Source organism: Sus scrofa, chromosome 6 (assembly GCF_054392235.1).
Source record: "Sus scrofa isolate SSC_HxYL_T2T_F1_AM1 chromosome 6, Sscrofa_HxYL_maternal_Yorkshire_Landrace_v2.0, whole genome shotgun sequence".
NCBI lineage: Eukaryota > Metazoa > Chordata > Mammalia > Artiodactyla > Suidae > Sus > Sus scrofa.
Window position 1 is genome coordinate 4,771,932 of NC_139388.1, and position 18,591 is coordinate 4,790,522.

The 18,591-nt window shown below is 54.2% G+C and overlaps 1 long non-coding RNA gene across 4 annotated transcripts; it reads right to left on the minus strand.

The window, feature by feature from the left end:
• Positions 1 to 256: 256 nt before the first annotated feature.
• Positions 257 to 18,270, minus strand: LOC146402168 (uncharacterized). Of its 4 annotated transcripts, none has more exons than XR_014805317.1 (3): positions 17,924 to 18,270; positions 1,914 to 2,105; positions 257 to 509 (listed from the first exon to the last, which is right to left on the minus strand). It is a non-coding gene; the product is annotated as an uncharacterized LOC146402168 (long non-coding RNA). The 4 variants fall into 4 exon arrangements; XR_014805318.1 differs by lacking the exon at positions 17,924 to 18,270 and adding an exon at positions 10,535 to 10,734; XR_014805320.1 differs by lacking the exon at positions 17,924 to 18,270 and adding an exon at positions 7,407 to 7,781 and having other exon boundaries at positions 1,983 to 2,105.
• Positions 18,271 to 18,591: the final 321 nt, after the last annotated feature.

Consider the following 18,591-nt stretch of genomic DNA (forward strand, 5'->3'; position numbering starts at 1 on the left):
ACTAAGTCAAGGACCCTGGAGCTCGGGGAGGAGAGGCCGGAGGCGCCCTCTTCTCCGGGGACAGACACCTGGGCTCCTTCTTCGAGCCCCCGACCACTGGTTGAGTGCCCGCTACTCGCCAGAAGGCGCGCTGACACTTCAGGAGGGACGCGCCGAGCAAGTCCCGCCGCACAAAGAGAGGAGGGCTTTTTACGAGGAGAACCCGGGACGCCAACGGCCGAGCTGCGGTGTTAACTATATTAAAACCATGACTCACGTAGGGAAAGGGAACACCAAGCCTTGGACGACGACGGGCGGCCACTTCGAGCTCCAAAGAAGTAGTTGAGGGCGAATTAAAGGGATTCTTCCTCCAACGGCGAAGGGTAAATTTACCCAACTCGAGTTTCCCCACAAGAAGGAATACAAGCACGAAGTGTAAACAGATTTTTTTAAAAATAAGTGAATGCCGGAGTTCATTTTTTATTCTGTTGGATGACATTTACTGAGGACTTTCTTGGGACCAGGCCGTCCTGGAAAAAAGATGAATAAGGCAGACATGAGGTGAGCCTTTGGACAGAGGGACCCCGGGCGAGTGGTCAATGCGCCCTCTGTGCCCAGGGCAGGAACACGACCTAGAGGCTTCTGAGCGGCAGGCGTCTGGGTCGAGGGGTGAGGAGGCTGGGGGACAGGACGCGGGGCCAGCTGCGGGTCACGGAACCATAACTAGGACAGACTGAGGAAGAAAAAGAGGTGACATGCCGGCTGCTATGAGTGAGAGGCCTGGGGGACACGACAGACTGGTTTCAGGGACATCTGAGACCAGGACGCAAAGACAACGACCACGTTCCCCTGCTCCCCCGCCTCTCTGGGCCCCACCTGGCTGCTCTGGTCACTCCGTGTGCCTACACCCTATCTCAGAGTCTCTTTGGGAGAAACTCAAACCAAGACACCAGCCATCACCACCAGGCCGAGAAGGTGGCCACTGGCAGCTATGACTCCATCTATGTCCCATCAGACCGCACTTCCCATCTGACTGTAAAATGAGACACAAAATCCCAGGGAGGACATGATAGGTCCAGCTCCGGCCACGTGCCCTCATGCCCCATCCTGGTCCAGCACGGACATGCCTTTGCCTCGGCGCTTTCTCTGGGCGTGATGCCCTGAGCAGGCCAAGGTAGGCCTGGAGTCACCCCTGGAGCAGCACCAACCAGAACTTAATACGGACTGGCGTGTAGACAGCCCAGCTCCCTCCCCCCTTGGCGGGGCGACACTGGCTCCCAGAGACCCCAGGGGAACTCACTCCTGGAACCACAGAGGGGCTGCAGGGATGTCCCTGCCCCTCCTCCTGCCACTTCCCGGGATCATCTCCCCAGTAAAGCCCGTGTGCCCACACCCTGTCTCAGAGTCTCTTTGGGGGAAACTCAAACCAAGACACCAGCCATCACCACCAGTCTATGGCCGGGGGAGGGGACCCGAAGCAGGTGCACCCAGGAAGGGGGCTGGGCAGAGATGCCAAGACAGATGGGTCTAGAAGGATGAACGGGTGAGGCAGGGACCACAGTGGGGAGGCGAGGCTGGGCTGGGAGTGCAAGTCTGCTAAGTAACGCAGACTCGAACCCGGGTCGGGGGGGAGAACTGGGAGCCCTCGAGGTCAAGCCTTCCACTCTGGGCAGATCTGTGGGGAGGGTGGCCTGGGTCAGGGGGGCTGGAACGGATGGTTTGGGGGAACTCCTGGCACCAAAGAGGATGGCTGACCACAGCATCCGGGCTGGTGCTGGGGGGTCCCGAGCTCCCAGGACAGAACCAGGAAGACCCAGCTTGTTGTCTCTCGGGCGCTTCACATGAATCCCGCCTGCCAGCCTCACGCCCCTGCTCCAGGGTGGGACCTGCAGCAGCCCCCGAAACTGAGGAGAAAGCCGAAGCTCACCACACACCTCAGCAAGCTGCCCGGGATCACACAGCGCGACAGTGGCAACCCGGGGGCTCCCAAACCGGAGTTTTACCCAACATGTGATGTGCTCAATGGTCAGAAATACATCCAACGCACGTCCGTCCGTCTGTCTGTCTGTCTCTGGATCTATCCAGGCCTGAGTTCCACCTCCGAGCTTCCGACGAGCAAGGGACACCTGTTGAGGCAATGAGGTGGTCAGAAGGGAGTGGCCTGTTCAGCTCTTTGGCTAGAAAGTACTGGAACCATGTTGTTTCGTATTTTTTTTTTTTTTACCATTTTTAAAATTAAAGTATAACTGATTTACAAGGAGAAAAAAGAAAAGGGGAAAAAAACAAGAAAAAGAAAGAAAGTACAAGAACATTCAGGGAGATTTTGTTACAGGATTTGGGATGGAGATGCGTTTCTGGTCTTTGCAGTATAAACAGTGATCCTGGAACACTCATGAATCCTTTCTCTGAGCCAAGGAAAAGTTTATAAAAAGTGATAAGGCTGCCAAGTCATCAACACGCAGGGTGACAGTTTGCGGCCAGCCTGGGCCAACGATGCCAGCTGCCCGGTGCTCCATCTCAGTGCGCCATCCTTTAGCCACAAGACCCCCTAGCAGCGATATGGGGGCTGCAGGTGCCTCCAGAAAGCCCGCCTCTCTTCTGTCTTAAAAACAGGAAGATGCTTGGCTTCCCAGTGAGTACACTGTCACTCAGGTAAAAGGCTACTTCCGGCCGGCCTTGTGTCTGCTCTTTTCTGTGGAACTACTTGGCCAAAGGGAAGGGGGAGGAATCCTTGTGTGTGGGTTCAAGGAAGACTCCCTAAAGGGAGGGCAGGTTTGCCCTTCGTTCTCCTTCTTCCTTCCTGCCTGGAATATGGGTACGATGGCAGGAGTGCAGCAGCCACCTTGAAACCGAGCAACACCCTGTGGGGCTCCTGGGCACAAGAACCTTTCTGTGCCCCTCATTTCAAGTTCTTAGGAAATGGGCCTCCTTCAGCCTCCCTGGCCCTCCCTGAGTTCCTCGGGACAGGTTCAGGCAGTTGCTGCTTGGGGAAGGGAGGGGACGCAGACGCAAGGGCCGAACAGTCAAGAAAGGAGAGGGCAGCCTTGGGGCGGGACCCTGGCTCCCTCTCAAGGGAGACACATAGTGACGTAGGCATCTCATACACCTAAGAGGAAAGGTATATTCCTTATGCTGCTTTTAGCAATGAATACTTTAGGACGGAGCAGCCTGGAGCCCTTCCTGGTGCCTCGCCCTGGCGCACCTGCACCTAAACACGGTCACCCGTGAGCTAAAGATTCGGCCCCCTGAGCACAACTCCCTGTGCGTTAAAGATTATCAGCACCTGATGTCATTCGGGAACTTGCCTAGTTTTTGCTCTAAGCGCTGATCAACACGCGCTTTTAGCAAGTACTGTTACTCTAGGCAGTGACCCAGAAGACCGCCGCCAGGATCACGCCGAGGTCTCCTGACACCGGTTTCACGGACTAAGATTCCCGCAGTGAACGAAGAAAGCGTGTCCCCCCCTGTCCTGATCTGTATCTCAAAGCCTGTTGTTCTCCTTCTGGACCACAGAACTCCCTGCAATTCTTCCCCAAAGGAGGGAGCAGTCTTCAGGGCACTAGCCTGCTGGGGATTCCTTTGCCTGGAAAAGCAATAAAAGCTTTTTTTTTTTTCCTTCACTTCTTTTTTTTCTTCCCTTCACCTAAAACCCAGTCTCCGGGTTTCTATTCGGCCCCAGCGGACAGAGACCGTTTTGGCAACAACCTTGGACCATGAGGTACTCTGGGAACAGGAGCCCTAAACGGTGGCATTTAGGTCCACGACCGGGTCTCTCCATCAGCCCCACTAGCTACCCCACTAGCCACCTGGGTCCTTCTCATAGTAGCTAATCCTGACGACATCCTTAGTTGAAAAGTGACAATGGAGCGAGTGTTAGAACGAGAGCGTTTATTTGTTGTTGTTAGTGTTTCTTTGTTTTCTCTCCTTTTTTTTTTTTTGCTCTTTTTGTCTTTTAGGGCTGCACCCTCGGCATGGGGAGGTTCCCAGGCCAGGGGTCTATCGGAGCTGTAGCCACCGGCCTACACCACAGCCACAGCAACTCGGGATCCGAGCCGCGTCTGCGACCTACACCACAGCTCACAGCAACGCCGGATCCTTCACCCACCAAAGGAGACGAGGGATCAAACCCGCATCCTCACGGTTCCTGGTCGGATTTGTTTCCGCTGCGCCACGACAGGAACTCCTGTTTTCTCTCCTTTGACTCATCCACCTGGAACCTCTTCATACTTGGGGGGAAACAGCGAAATGGAATCATTTGATATATCTTTACAAAAACGGGGAGACTCGGTTTCACAATTTCATAAGAGACTCGGGCTGTTCTGAAATCATTACCCGGGGCCGGCCAAACCGCTGTCTGCAACACGTCCGGGTTCCCGCCATCGCCAGCCCCCCCGGCCTCGTCTCCTTGCCGACACCCAAGCAGAAGGCCCGGAGAACAAGGACCTGGCTGGGCGACCCTTGCGGAAGCAGCTCTCTGGGCAAACGCTGCTGCAACACGCCTGCTTTCTCCTCAGTGACAGTCAGGCTTTTCCAGAGGAGGCTGGGCCCTGGGTTTCATGCCCAGGGTGTGGCGTTTCTGGAAGATTCAGCCTGGGGGGAAGCCAAGCATCCGGATGCTGCTCATCTTCCCATGGACGCGGCGAGAGCTGGACCCCCCTGCACCGGCCGGGAGGGGGGGGGCGAACAGAATGAGAGATGGTGTCCCCTGCAGCCGCCAGCCAGGAAGCACAGCACCCACCCCCTGCGGAGAGGGCCCTCCCCAGGACCCCAGGCCAGCGAGCCTCCAGACCTCGACGGGCCCCCGAGTCCAGCCCGTCCCTCGGCGTCTCCCTCTGTGCGGTGGGAACACCGACAGACCCTCCGCAGCGCCGCTGGAGTCGAGGAGTTCACTGCGGAGGATTCTAAGCCTCTCCCCTTCCATCCGTGTCCTCCGAGCTGTCGGGCCTCCTGTCCCGATAAACACTGTCCCTGCCAAGCACCACCACCCATGGGACGTCCCCCTCATCTCCCCCGCCCCCGAAAACAATCAAATGAGGGGAGTGTGTGGTCAGAGCTTGAAAAGCGGGTTAATGAACGTTTGGGGCTGCCGAACAAAGGGCTGCCATCCTGCGCCTTAAAACCACAGAGTTGTTGCCCCACTGTGTCCGCGGCCAGGGTCGGAACTCAGGGTGTCGGCGGGGGCGGCTGCCTCTGGAGTCTGAGGGGCGGGTCCGTGCTCCCTTCTTCCAGGGTCTGGTCTGCGGGACCTGCTCGTCTTCTAAGGACCCCAGCCCCAGTGGTAAGAGCCGCACTCGTTCAGGGAGCACCCACCTCATGACTTGTGCAGAGACTCCTTTTCCAGGTGGGGCCGCCTGCTGGGGTTCCCGGCGCTGCGAGCTCTGGAAGGACGCTATGCCCTTGACTTTGAACCGTGTGGCCAGGAATACGCCAGGCCTTAAGACACGGGCCGTTTCCACGCTGTCCCCGGGAGGCAGTCGCCGGGAGGGGAGCCCGCACGAGCCTCCCGACGGGCCCTCCCGCAAAATCGATGACTGCCGCTGCTCGAAGGCGCTCAGTTTGGGGGTGGCTTCTCGTACAGCAAGTGGTAACAGGGAGAGGAAACGTCCTTCGGTGCTTTTTTTTTCCAATTTACACTTGGCCGTGGTGTGCAGAAGCCTGACGTGGGATCTCCGTTTCCAGACCAGAGAGTGACCCGGGCTGCAGCGGTGAAAGCAACGGGTCCTAACTGCTAGACCACCAGGAAGCTCCCTGGGTCCCCAGCTCGCGCACTTCGCGGCTGGGCACATGGCCGGGGCTCATCAAATGTGTGCTGACTCTGACAAATCATGTCTGATGCCCAAGACACGACTGGGCGACGGCCACAACGGAAGCCGTGAACCCCCCGGGATCCGTTACAGAGAACACGCCGGGGCTCTGTCTTCCCTCTGCCTAAGCCGAGATAAACCGCGATGCTCCTTGCCAGATGATGGGCTGGTGTCTGTGCTCCTGGTGAAGAGGCACCAGCGGCCCCGGAGGAGACCGGCTGCACGGTCGCCGCGGGTGTGGCTGGGTGAGTAAGTGAATCTGTGAGACCTGCAGGCGTGCGAGCCCGAGCGCATCCCCGACCTGGGGGCGGCGGCAAGAACGACCTCGCCCTGCGTGCGTCTTGCTGGCAGCCGAATGACTGCATTCTGCGGCTCACTGGGTCTCGCTTTCGACCTCAGCCAGAGCTGAAACATCTCTTCAGAAGAGTAAGGACCACGTGGCCAGTCATCACTGGGATGACGGCTGCCAGGGACCTCTCCGTGTCCCCGTGTCCCTGCCCCTCTGGGACTTGGCTCCTCAGCTCATCAAGAGCCAGGCTCTCTTTCTCCCCCCGTACCTGGCGTGCACAACGGATTACAATGGAAGCCATATGGCACCTGCTCCAAGCCTGGGACCCAAGGGGTCTGCAGCTTCTGCCCTTGCTCTCTCAGACCCAGAGAAGAGCTGAGCTCTAAAGAAGCCCAGTCTAGGGAGTTCCCGTTTGTGATGCAGGAGAAACGAATCCGACTAGCAACCATGAGGTTGCAGGTTCGATCCCTGGCCTGGCTTAGTGGATTAAGGATCCGGTGTTGCTGAGGCTATGGTGTAGGCTGGCAGCTGCAGCTCTTATTCAATCCCTAGCCTGGGAACTTCCACGTGCCTCAGTGCAGACCTAAAAAAAAAGCAAAAAGAAAAAAAAAAAGGAAGAAGAAGAAGCCCAGTCTAGCCCACTGGACGATGAGAGGATGGAGGGAGGGGCCAGTGCCTCAGCTGACAGCCAGCCCCGACTGCCAGGCATGTGAGCGAGTGGCTTGGACCCCCAGCCCTAGCCAAGCTGTCAGGCCCCTGCAGCGAGACTGCAGAAGGATCACCAGACTTCCACCCCACAGAACGTGAGAGCAGTGCATTGCAGAGTTTGAACCCACTGCAATTAGGGATGCTTGTTACACAGCAAAGGCTGACAGAAACAGATCACGTCAAGTAATGAGAAACTTGGTCAGAGAGGAGGTTCTGGAAGGCCACACACGTCCCCTCTAAACAGCCAACCGTCCAGTGAAAAACGCCAGGGAATGTTCTGACTTCTCTTACGGGCTGGACTGTGCTCCCCCTGCCCCAGAAATGTGTATATTAAAATCTGTTAAAACGAAGAGCCCAGGTCCCCAGGAGCCCAGGTACTAAAGCTCAAGGGGGCAAAGAGAGATTCCATCCCTGGCTGAAGCGTGGTCTCCAGCATCCTGGCTCCCCGCCCGCCCGGCACGGAGGCTGTGCCTCATCTCTCAGGCCCTGTCGCCGGCCGAGGGCCAGTCCCCGAGGATGTGCCAGGAACACAACTTGCTATGACGCAGTTTCCTAGGGCATCTACCAAGGACCAAAAATGGGGGGCAGGGGGTGGGGCCTAAAACAACAGAAACGTATGCGCTCACCTTTCTGGAAGCCAGAACCCAACACCCAGGTGTCTATGGGGCTTGCTCCCTCCGAAGGCTCCGGGGTGGACGGCTCGGCGCCTCTCAGCCTCCGCTGGCCTCCGGCAGCCCCTGGGCTCCTCAGCAACGCATCCCTCAGCCTCGGACGGTGGGCACTCGGCCGTCTTCCCTGTGTGCCTGTGTCCACGTGGCCCTCTGCTTACGGACGTCTCTGTAAAGTCACTGTCTTCTTACAGTGACTCTCATTAGGGCCCAGCCTCCCCCAGTAGGCCCCCAACTCTGCAAACTACATCCACAAAGACCCAATTTCCAAAGAAAGTCACATCCTGAGGGCCGAGCGGAGATGAGGTCTGGGGACACCTCAGTCACCCGCCACACACAGGAGAAGGGGCGACGTCCGTGGCATTAAGGTTAGGCTCTGGAAATGGGAGCTTCTCCGGAACTATCCTGTGGGTCCAACAGAACCACAAGGGTCCTTAGAAGAGGGAGGCAGGGCCCGAAGTCAAAGAGCAGGTGCTGTGATGACAGAAGGAGGGGCAGGAGAGATGCCTCTGCGGCCGGAGGGCGCCGGGAGCTGAGGGACCGGGCGCCTCTGGAAGCTGGAGAAGGCCAGGAGACAGATTCTCCGCCGGGGCCTCCAGAGGGCACCAGCCCTGCCAGCTCCGCCACCATGGCCCAGTGAGACCCATTGAGGCCGTCTGGCCTCCAGACCTGCTGGGCGGCAGATTTATGCTGATTTACGCTGTTTTAAGTCTCCGAGGTTGGGGTCACTGACAACAGCAGCCACAGGCACTAAACAGATCCATGATTTGCTGTGACAGCAGGGGCAGCGGGCAGCCCCAGAGCCGGGCCACGGGCTCCACGCTGCCCCTCGGAGGGGAAACCACGGTGAATCAGCAGCAGTGCCAGCAACGGCTTCCAGGCAGCCCGGCTCGCAGACCACACGGCCCTGGCTCGGCCCTGAGTCATCTGGCTCCTTCTTAGAGAAGCTTCCTTATGGCCTCTTTACCAGAAAGGCCCTGGGTTTGTCCTGATCATTTTTCTAGCAATGCGGCCAGGCTGGACATGGGCCAGGCTGGACGTGAAGGTGGCCGAGGCTGTGGGCGGAGCCTGGGCACAAAGAGCCTCTGCCCCCACAGTCCGCCTCCTCCTCCAGGGCCTTCGCATCCCTGTGGGACTGGCAGCGACGCTCACACCACACCTACGCAGAGGTATGGGTCTGTTTTCTAGAACGGGGCGGCTGGGGGTGGTGCGGGCAGCGGTACCGAAACCTGACCATGAGCAGGACCCCGGGTTCCCTCCTGAGAGCGTCGCCGCTCACTTGGGCCACCATGTGCCACGAGAGCCCCTCGCGGCTGCATCTCCCCTTCCTCTGTGCCTCCCGGGGCGGCAGGGACGTTTAGGGTCTTTGTGGTTTTTCTGGGGGAGACCCCCCAACCCCATATGCTTTTACAAGACACAGGAGACAAGATCAGTGAACTGAGGCACCCAGGACACATGACCACAAACTGGGGGGCTTAAGACAACAGGAATTTGTTTCCTCCCGACCCTGGAGGCCAGAACGCTCAAGTCCAGGCAGGTGGCGCTCACGGCAAAGGATCTGAGGAAAGTCCTTCCTGCCCTTTCCCGCTGCCGGGGGCTCCGGCGTTCTTTTGCCCAGTCTCCCCAGCCTTTCCGCTTGGGAACTGCTACCTGATCAAAGGAGCACCTGTGCAGACTCTTTTTCCAAACAAGGTCATGTTTGCCGTTCTCAGGGTCGGCAGCCCGCCTTCAACCCACCACAGCAAGCTGGGGCTCAGCTCTGGCCTTTCCCTCACAAGCCGGCCGCCGCCACAGCCTGGGATTGCAATGCTGCCACACGGGACTGGGCCGGGGCCTGCGAGGCTCCCTCCCCACCACACTGAGGAGGCTCCAGGCCCTTCTGCCTTCAGCCTCCCCCTTCATCTACCTCCCTCCGCAACTCCAAGGCAGGACCCAGGACAACAGCTCAGGACATGTCACCCCCTTTCCCTTCTCTTCCCCCCCACCACCACCTGGCTGAGGCCGGGAGGGAAGGACCTCACACCTTCTTGTGTTACAAGGATGCTCCTTTCATGAAGCCCTGAATTTATTCTCCTCTGGCTGATCATCAGCTTGAAGGCAAAGTTCAACAGGCCTCTTCTTTTTTTTATTTTTAACTGAAGTACAGTCACAGTTTCAGCTGTACAGCAAAGTGATGCAGTCACACACACACACACAGATTCAGGTTCCTTTCCATCATAGGTATTACAAGATACTGAATATAATAGTCTCTTCCTCTGACTTACTCACCTACTATGATCATCTCTGGGTCCATCCACGCTGCTGTGAATGCCATCACTTCATTCTTTTTAAAGGCTGAGTAATATTCCATTGCGTATGTGTACCACGTCTCCTTTATCCATTCATCTGACAATGGACACTTAGGTGGCTTCCACGTCCTGGCTACTGTAAACAGTGCTGCTATGCACACGGGGCTGCATGAATCTTTTCAAATTAGAGTTTTTTTCTGGATATATGCCCAGGCATGGGATTACCAGATCACATGGTAACTCTATTTTAAGGATTTCTTTTGTTTGTTCTATCGCTGCACCCATAGCATATGCAAGTTCCCAGGCCAGGGACTGAATCCAAGCCACTGCTTCAATCTGTGCCACAGCTACAGCAACACTGGATCCCTTAACCCACTGCACTGGGCCGGGGATCGAACTCACACTTCCGCAGCAACCCAAGCCACTGCGGCTGGATTCTGAGCCCACTGCAACCACAGCAGGAGCTCCTATTTCTAGTTTTTGAAGGAAACTCCATTCTGTTTTCCATAATGGCTGTACCAATTTACATTCCCACTCACGGCGTGGGAAAGCTCCCTTTTCTCCGCAGCCTCTACGCAGCTACCATTTACGGACTTTTTGCTATTGGCCGCACCCACAGCACATGGCAGTTCCTGGGCCAGGGATCAAACCCACACCCCAGCAATGACCTGAGCCACAACAGTGACAACACCAGATCCTGAACGGCCCCTACAGACCTCTGTGCTCCTGTCTGTAGACTTCTGGGTGGTAACAGGCTAAGTGGGAGCTAAAGGCATTTAGAAAGCCCTTTGTCTTTACCTCTGTCTGCTTTCAGGCTTCCGATCTCAGTAGGAACTCGACAAGCTGGACTCTGCCTCCCCTCTCCTGCTGGGCCCCCGAAGCGTTCCTGGTCCCCAAGAGGCAGCCAGCAGCCCCGGGGCAGAAGGGAAAAGGTCAGGGATCCTGAAATACCAAGAAGAGGGCACATCCTGTGTTGTCACACAGACCCTTCCACTGACTGGCGGTGCCCGCACCAGCCCAATCTCACCAGCAGGGGGGGTCAGAGGCGTTTTTAAATCAACCCTGCAGGAGGTGGACCGCAGAGTGGATAAAGCATAGGCAGGGCAAGGAGTTCCGGCAAATGGCCACACCGCATGACCTCAGTCACACACAGCACGTTTCCACCGCCTCCTGCCCCTCCCCCGTCAGCCCTCGCCCACCTCCCAGCTCCGCTAGCTGTGCCTGTTCCAGAAGGTCAGGGACAGGGGGTCACGCAGTGTGCAGACAGAAAACTCTATGAAGGACCCTTTGGCTAGGAAAGTGCTGGAGCACGGAGCACACAGCTCTGGAGAAAGACACGGAGCACGAGGGAGGGAGGGGAGGCCCAGGCCAGGGGAACCGAGGTGAGCTCGCCATCCTCAGCGCTGCGCTTCCAGCCATCACCTCATTTCTCCCGAATTTCCAGAACTCTCCACTTTGCTCCGTGGATGATGCAAAGCAGGGACACCACACTTGCGAGCTTAGGGGATAACGTGCAGTGGTGTAGGTTTAGCCTGTTTCCTACTGGAACCGAAAGTCAATCCAAACACGCATTATTATTATTACTATTACTACTGAACTTTGCCTTCACCAGTTGTCTCAGAGTTGGTCTCATTAGGGAAAAGAGCTACTTTTATATATCTCTAATGAACTTTTCAACTTTTTAATACCTACAAGGAAATAACAGAGATAAACTGGAATGCAACACGCTGTGCAATTAATCTGAAAGAAGACAAGAAAAGAATGAGAAAAAAGTCCCAAAGAAGAGGGGGGACCAGTGGCAAACACACAGCAAGACGGCAGGTTTCAACCCAACCATGTTGATATTTCTATTAAATCTCAAAGATCTCAAGAGTCCAATCAGAAGGCAGAGGTTGTCCGATGGTATAAAAAAGCGAGGCGCAGTGATAGGCCAGGTATGAGAAACAAACTTCAGACACAAAGACACGCACGGGTTCAAAGCAAGGCGCGGGGAGAATGGACAGCGAGCCCCGTGTCCGCGCTCACCAGGGAAGGCTAAGGAGGGACAGTACCAGGCGCACTTCAGAAGAAGGATAAAGAGGAGTTCTCGTCGTGGCGCAGTGCTTAACGCATCCGACGAGGAACCATGAGGTTTCGGGTTCCATCCCTGGCCTCGCTCAGTGGGTTAAGGATCTGGTGTTGCCGTGAGCTGTGGTGTAGGTTGCAGATGTGGTTCGGATCCCGTGTTGCTGTGGCTGTGGTGTAGGCCGGCAGCTACAGCTCCGATTGGACTCCTAGCCTGGGAACCTCCATATGGCATGAGAACGGCCCTAGAAAAGATAAAAATAAAAAATAATTAGCATTTACAACAGTATGCAAAATACAAAAGAAACAGGCTTAAAACTGAAAAAAGATGGAGCTCCTGTCGTAGCTTAGGGGATAACGAATCCATCTAGGAAGCATGAGGTTGCAGGTTTGATCCCTGGCCTTGCTCAGTGGTTAAGGATCCAGCGTTGCTGTGAGCTGTGCTGTAGGTCGCAGACTCGGCTCGGATCCTGCGTTGCCGTGGCTGTGGTGCAGGCTGGCGGCTACAGCTCTGCTTAGACCCCTAGCCTGGGAATCTCCATATGCCACAGGAGCAGCCCTAGAAATGGCAAAAAGACAAAATAATAATAATAATAATAATAGAATAAAACTTCTAGACAAAAACATAGGAGAAACTCTCTGGGACCTTGGGTTAGGCAATGATTTCTTCGACACAATATCAAAAGCATGATCCATAAAAGACCAAATTGACAAAGCAGACGAAAGCACATGCTCTGACAGTGAGTCGCTGGTTTACAACGTGTGTAGAAATTGTATGTGTGCTTTACGGTAGCATTTAGTGTGGGGGAGGGCACATGAAAACACACGGTTGCAAGGGTCCTGCGTTTTCCTGGAGTCATTCAAGATTAAGTAGGTTGCGACCAGTTAAAGATGGACACTGAAACCCCCCGAACAACTGCTGAAAAGGCTGGTGTTTTCCAGAGGCTGGGGGAAAACTCCTAAAACATATTAAGCAAAAACAGAGAAAAAGTATCAAAAGTACAACCTAAACATACGTGTGTGTGTGTATGTATATACACAAACATATACACATATGCGTGTGTGTGTCTATGTGTGCGTGAGGGTGTGTGTGTGTGTGTATATACACACACATACATTTTAGGGCCATCCCTGCAGCACATGGAGGGTCCCAGGCTAAGGGTCCAATCGGAGCTACCGCTGCCGGCCTACACCACAGCCACAGCAACGCGGGATCCGAGCCACCTCAGGGCAACGCAGGATCCTTAACCCACTGAGCGAGGCCCAGGATTGAACCCACATGTTGCTACTTTTCTATTAACTGAGAACAAGCCACCAGGTCCACCTCAGCCACCCGGTCCGTCTGTGCAGGGACGGCAGGGATGAAGTGCTGCTGGCCCGATGGGGTCCTGCGGCGGCCCCCCGGTGGGCTGTTTGTGAAGTTTACCAAAATGATCCGGAGTCGGGCCCCCAGGTCCCGGCAAGAAGGGCGGGGGCTCGGCCCTCTCTGACTCAGTCCCTCGGGGGCCGGGATGGCACAGGTCAGCAGAAGGGACAGTTACGAAGCTCCCATGAGTGGCAGGACCTGCAGAAGCAGCCAGCTCTGGCGGGAAGTGGCTCTCTACGCAGGAAGACGCCTAGGCTTCCCAGAATTCTTAATCAAAACAAAACGCCAGCAAGTACAAACGTTTCAAGGGTAACTCGTCTTTTACTAACACTTCCCACCAGTAACGAGAGGTTAACGATCCGGCCTCTTTACGAGGCTTCTGGGAAGAAGGTTTGCTGACTCGGGCTGACCTGCTGGTTAGGCATCAGGAAGTTGTGATCGGCAGAAGGCTGACATTCCCGAAGTCCATCCTCGAAAGAAGAGCCAGCCTGCCCCCTGTGTTCACGTAGAAGCTGCTGCCTTTGGAATTTTATTTTTCAGTGTATCCTGGCTAAGAGGAACCATAAAAATGGGTCTGCGTTTCAATCCCTGCCACAGCACTTCCTTGCTGTGTGCCCCGGGGAAAGTCACTTGCCTTCTCTGGGCCTTACTTACCACATCGTGAGGAGAGTAAGCGTGATCTACCTCACAGGCTGCCATGGAGATAAATGAGAGGATTACAAAGGGCTTAGTAAGTGAAGTACATAATGGCCCGGCTGCATTAAGGGCTTAGAAGCGGTAGTTCTCACGAGCCCTATTTCAAATACAGACTCTTGGCCGTGTGCACTCGACCCAAGATGAGTCATGTTCCCTAAATGAGTCACGATCTGTTAGCCGCGACCCCAAGCACCCTCCAGCGCTGCCACAGCCTGGCCCCAAGAGGCAGGAGACCAGGCGGCACCCTCATTCTGCCGCACGTGGCTTCTCTGTGCCTCCATTTGTCCATTTGTGACCTGAGAGACTCGGCCAGCTCCTTGGTCAGCTCCACCCTTCCGAAGGAGAGCAGCAGATTCAGCTCAACACGCAAACGTGGGATGGAGATGGGCGCACACACCCAGGGAGGCCGAATCAGAGTGGACCTCACACCACTGCAGAGGAAAGCGGTCTCGAAGCTTCCAACTGATGACCTCCGGGTCCCTGTGATGCCAGGAGGCACCGAGTGTCTGACGCCCACCCCCGGCTGCCGCGGGCTCCCACGTAGATGATTGTTATCAAAGATGAAACCGTGGATGCCTGGTTCTGACAAGATGGACCGGCACTGTCCTTCCCGGCTCTCCCGTGAAATCAACCCAGAAGTACATGCAGGCAGACAGGCTGGAGGAGTCAGAAGGCAAAGCCTCCTGGCCAGGTGGTGGGTCTCCCTGGCTGTCCCCGGAGGTCCTGGCCTGAGCTCACAGGCAGCTGGAAGGGAACCCCCACCTGGCGGGGCAGAGAGGGCTCCAAGGGAACCCCTCTGTTTTCACTCTGAGCAACACCACAGGGAGTCTGAGAGTCAGAGTGGGGGACAGCCTGGGTTATCTCCCCTTGGTAAGTTTTTCCTACTGTCTCCTATCACAGCCGCCAAGCAGTCTGCAGCGGGGGGTGGGGGGGTGGGGGTGGGGGTGGGGGGGAAGCAGGCACTTAGAACCACAAAGATGGAAAAACTTCCCTCTAAGCAGAAAAACGGCGGTTCCAAGAACGTGGGGGCCTCCCCAAAGCATCTCCCTCACTCAGCCCTCTTGCCACTTGGTCCTGGAGGCAGATGGGGCAGGAAGAGCTCGCAGGGCAAGGAATCAGAGCCCAGGCTCTCCGGCCATGGGAGGTGAAGAGGCGATTCTGGGTAGGGGAGGTGGGAAGAGGAGGGAACTGGAGAAAGCGCCCCACCAAGTGGTATAGGAGCTCCCAGGCTCATCTCCATGCTGCTCAAGAGAGATTGGAAAATGTATTGAACCGAAAGTGAAAATACAAAGTATCAAATTTGGTAGGATGCAGCTAAGCCCATGCTTGGAGGGAAATTTATAGCATTAGAAAAAATTAGGGCAAAAATTAGAAAGCTCTCAAATCCACAATTTAAGCTCTCACCTGAAGAAAAAGGGAAAACAAGAGTAAAGTAAACCCAAAGCAAGCAGAAATAATAAAGAAAAAAGGAAATACTAAAGATGAAAAACAAAAATCAACGACACTGAAATCAGTGATAAAAATCCAGTAGCAAAAAAAATCATTGAAATCAGGGAGTTCCCAATGTGGCTCAGTGGTAACGAACCCAACTGGTATCCATGAGGACACGGGTTCAGTCCCTGGCTTCATTCAGCTGGGTTAAGGATCTGGCATTGCCATGAGCTGTGGTGTAGGTGGCAGACATGGCTTTGATCCCATGTTGCTGTGGCTGTGGTATAGGCCAGCAGCTGTAGCTCCAATTCGACCCCTAGCCTGGGAACCTCCATATACTGCAGGTGTGGCCCTAAAAAGACCCCCCCCCCCGAAAAAAAAATGAAATCAAAAGATGATACTTTTAAAAGACCAATAAAATCTGACAGATCTCCACCAAGACTGACAAAAGATAGAGAGAGGAGTTCCCGTCGTGGTGCAGTGGTTAACGAATCCGACTGGGAACCATGAGGTTGCGGGTTCGCTCCCTGCCCTTGCTCAGTGGGTTGATGATCCGGCGTTGCCGTGAGCTGTGGTGTAGGTTGCAGACGCAGCTTGGATCCTGCATTGCTGTGGCTCTGGCGTGGGCCAGCGGCTACAGCTCCGATTAGAGCCCTAGCCTGGGAACCTCCATATGCTGCAGAAAGTGGCCCTAGAAAAAGGGCCAAAAAAAAAGACAAAACAAACAAACAAAAAAGAAAAAAGATAGAGATACAGACAAGAACAAATGGGCGTATCTGCAATAAAAAGGAGCTGTCACATAGTCTGACCACAGAGGCACCACAAGGACGAGAGAAAACTGCGCACCTCTATGCACTTAAACTCAACACCGGAGATGAATTAGTACTATTCTTGGAAAGTCACAAATGACCGAAACTCATCCGAGAAGAAGCAGGTTACCTGGGAGTCCTATATCTATTAAACTAATTGAACTTGTAGTTTACAATTTTCTTTAGGCCCAGATGGTTTCACAGAGACATCTACCAAATGTTTAAAGGAGAAATAACACCAGTCCTATTCAAGAAGCGGGTACGCGCCAATTCAAGAGGCCGCTATTATTCTGACACCCGAACCACACACAGACCATACAAGACCAGTGAACAGAGCGCTGTGCATTAGGAACGGATGCAGACCTCTTCAGCAAATACTAGCGAATCAAATTCGGCAGTGTGAGAAATGTACTACACCAAGACCAAATGGCGTCTAGCCCAGGAATGCAGTTTGGTGGAGTATTTAAAAAAAAAAAAAAATCAACACACTCCACTATATTAACAGACTAAAGAAGACACAGAATCATATTAACTGGTGCAGAAAAAAATCTGACAAAATTCAACATGCATTCATGATAAGTACTCTCAGAAAACTGAGGACCTTAATTTGATAAAAGACATCCACAGAAATCCCACAGCTAGCATATCTAATGGTGAAGGACCTGCCTTCCCTTAGGATCAGAAACAAAGCAAATATGTATTTCCATAACATTCTTATGCCTCATTTTATCAAAAGCCCTGGCCAATGAAATACGGCAAGAAAAAGAAATCACAGAAGCACAGACTGAAAGAAACAGACATGTCCGATGTGCACACATCACTGTCTCTGTAGAAAAATCTCAAGGTGTGAGTAAAAGCTTATACGAGCTCAGCAAGCTCCCAGCACACAAGGTCAACATGCAAAAGCCAATCATATTTCTATCCACAGCAATAAACAAATGATAAATGAAGATCTTAAAACAATACCATTTTCAACTGCTCCCCCGTAACGAGAGAATAAGGTATCAATCTCACAACACTTGTATATGATTTGCATGTTTCATCAAAACACTGATGAAAGAAATCAAAGACCTAAAAGGGAAAGACAGGCCGTGTTCAGGGGTTGGAAGTCTTGACATAATTCAGCTGTGCATTCTCTCCACAGGGACCGCTAGAACCTAACATAGTTCCAACCAAAATTCCAGCATGAGTTTGGTAGACAGAGGCAAGCGCGTCTGCCACTCATGCCGCAGCTTCCCCAACCTGCTGAGCAAGGCCGGGATTGAACCCCCATCACCCGGGACACTATCTCAGGTTCCTGACCTGATGAGGCACAACGAGAACGCCTCAGCCCCTTTCATTTCTGATCTCAGCACCGCCAGAGAAACCTGGCACTGAGTCCATGCTCAGCAACAGTGTGACGAATGAATTAAATTCACTTGACACCGATCCAAGACACGTTTCTCGTAATAGTTAATGGCAGACCTGGCCAAGTATTTCTGGGGAAGGGGGAGGCTGTTTTGTGATGGGACAAAGAGACTGGCCAGTGCAGAAGGATCCCCAGACCCCTCGGCACCAGCATGAATTCTCAGCGCAGAGGTCTCCTCGGCACATAGGGCACTAAGAACGGACCTAGAAAACCCCTGGAGACATTCCGCATCAATTAAGACTCAAGCTGGAACCATCTAGGGTTTGGATAAATGTTTTCAGGTTATTTTCCAAGCATCTGATGAAACCCCAAAGACAGCTTTCCCAGGCATGTGTCCCCACAAGTTGGACACCCAGAGGTACTGAAATAAGAGTTTAACTCTTGGGTTGAGGATTGGATTGTTCTGAACTCACCGTAAGAAAATGGCCCTCGGTGCCAGGCCGCCTGTGCCCGGTTTATTTAAACGTGGACTTAGGGGCTTGCCCCGAAGTGCACGCAACCGACTGCCACAGTAATTCTCACACCGGCGCTTTTACTCCAAGAGGGTACAGAGTTGACAGACGTGTTTCCCCAATCACTGGAATCGAGAGAAAACCCCTTGGTTGCGACACGGCCAAACTTCAGATCTCAGAGACCTTGATCTTGGAGAAGTGGGGGATGGAAGAGGGGCTCCAGCAGATCCCTGGGCTGGCAGCACTCTGACTGGGGGACACGGAGGAGAAACTATTTCTAAATTTGGAAAGGAAAACTTGCCCAGTGTAGAGAAACTGGAATACACAAACAGAAAGATTGAGGGGGCAAAAAAAAAAGCCTTCAGCCTCAAGCGCTGGTGATGTTTGGATGAGGGTATTCTGCTTTCAGGGCTTTTTTCAGGGGGCATGGTCGTTTGTTTTTGCTTTTGCATTGGGCTTTGGGAACTGGATTTCAAGGTGGCAAAGGCATGGGTGAGATGAAAGGCAGAGCTGTGTGGTTAACTAGCCATCAGCCCCTCCTCGAAAGCTTCAGGCAGCAGGACTCGAGGGCTCAGGGTCCAGGAGGCAGGATTCCTGCACTGGCTGCACTTGTCCCTGTCACAAACTTC